Source organism: Plecotus auritus (genome assembly GCF_963455305.1).
Source record: "Plecotus auritus genome assembly, chromosome: 1".
NCBI classification, from domain to species: domain Eukaryota; kingdom Metazoa; phylum Chordata; class Mammalia; order Chiroptera; family Vespertilionidae; genus Plecotus; species Plecotus auritus.
Genome location: NC_137770.1, coordinates 102,037,212 through 102,039,510, shown reverse-complemented (window position 1 = coordinate 102,039,510; position 2,299 = coordinate 102,037,212).

Below are 2,299 nucleotides of genomic sequence, written 5' to 3'. Positions count from 1 at the left end.
AACCCCAAATAACCGATGCCAAGGCACATTATAATTAAATTGGCAAACACCAACAACAAAGTAACAATCTTAAAAGCAGCCAGAGAGAGACAGAAAGTTACCTACAAAGGATCCCCCAATAGACTAGTGACTGATTTCTCAACAGAAACACATCAGGCCAGAAGGGAATGGAATGAAATATACAAAGTCATGCAAAGGAAGGGGATGAAACCAAGAATACTGTACCCAGCAAGGCTACCAATCAAAATTGAGAGTGAAATCAGGAGCTTCACAGACAATAAAAGGACTAAGGGAGTTTATTACCACCAAACCAGCAATGCAAGAAATGCTAAAGAGTCTTCTGTAAAAAGAAGAAATAGGAAGTGAAGAAGGAACACAGGGGTAAAGAATAAAAATGGTGACAAATAAGTACCTAGCAATAATATTTTAAATGTAAATGGATTAAGTGAACCAATCAAAAGACATAGGGTAGCTGAGTGGGTAAGAAAACATGAACCATATATCTGCTGTCTACAGGAAACCCACCTCAGAAAAATGGACACACACAGACTTATGGTAAAGGGATGGAAAAATGTTTTTTAGGCAAGTGGAAATGAAAAAAAAGCTGGGGTAGCAATACTTAAATATGACAGATTAGATCTCAAAGTGAAGGACATAACAAGAGATAAGGAAGGCCACTTCATAATACTAAAGGGAGCAATACAACAAGAAGTTGTAACTCTGGTAAACATATATGCACCCAATACAGGAGCACCCAAATACATAAAACATCTTCTGGAGGATATCAAGGGAGAGATTGACAGCAATACAGTCATAGTAGGGAACTTTAATGCCCCACTAACACCACTGGATGAATCCTCTAAACAAAAAATCAGCAAAGAAACATCAATCCTAAATGACTCACTAGATCAGATGGAATTAATTGACATCTTCAGAACATTTCACCCCAAAGCCACAGAATATACATTATTCTCAAGTGTACATGGGTCATTTTCAAAGATAGACCATATATTGGGTCACAGGCAAAGTCTCTATAAACTGAAGAAGATAGAAATCATATCAAGCATCTTCTCAGATCACAATGGCATAAAACTAGAAATCAACTACAATAAGAACAATAAAAAAAAATCAAACACCTGGAGGCTAAATAGCATGCTATTAAACAATGACTGGGTTGCCAAAGAGATCAACAAAGAAATAAAAAGCATCGTGGCAACAAACAACAATGAAAACACAACAATCCAAAATCTATGAGACACAGAGAAAGCAGTCCTGAGAGGCAAGTTCATAGCTCTACAGGCTTACCTCAAAAAACAAGAAACAATGGTAATAAATTATCTAACCCTACAATTCATAGTTAGAAAAAGAGCAACATGAAAAGCCCAGCATAAGCAGAAGGAAGGAAATAATAAGGATTGGAGCAGAGATAAACGACATAGAGACAAAACACACACACACACACACACACACACACACACAATACAAAAGATCAACAAAACCAAGAGCTGGTTCTTTGAAAGGATAAACAAGACTGATGAACTTCTAGCCAGGCTCACCAAGAAGCAAAGAGAGAGGACCCAAATAAACAAAATCAGAAATGAAAGAGGTGAAGTAACAACCTATCCCAGAGAAATACAAACGATTATGAAAAAAATAGTATGAACAACTCTATTCCAACAAAATGGACAACCTAGATGAAATAGACATATTCTTAGAAAAATACAAGCTCCCAAAACTCAACCAAGAAGAATCAAAAAACCTGAATAGGCCAATAACTACCAAAGAAATTGAAACAGCGATCAACAATCTTCCAGGAAACAAAAGCCCTGGTCCGGACAGCTTTACAGGAGAGTTCTACCAAGCAATCAAAGAATAATTAAAACCTATCCTCCTCAGACTATTCCAAAAAATTCAAGAGGAAGGCACACTTCCAAGCTCTTTCTATGAAGCCAGCATTACCCTAATCCCAAAACCAGATAAAGACACCACAAAAAAAGAGAACTACAGGCCAATATCCTTAATGAGCATAGATGCTAAAATCCTCAACAAAATTCTAGCAAATTGGTCTGAGCAATACAGTAGAAAGATCATACACCATGATCAAGTGGGATTTATTCCAGGGATGCAAGGATGGTACAATATCTGCAAATCAATAAATGCGATACATCACATAAACAAACTGAGAGACAAAAATCACATAATCATATCAATTGATTCAGAAAAAGCATTTGACAAAATCCAACACCCTTTCTTGATAAAAACTTTCAGCAAAGTGGGAATAGAGGGATCATACCTCAAC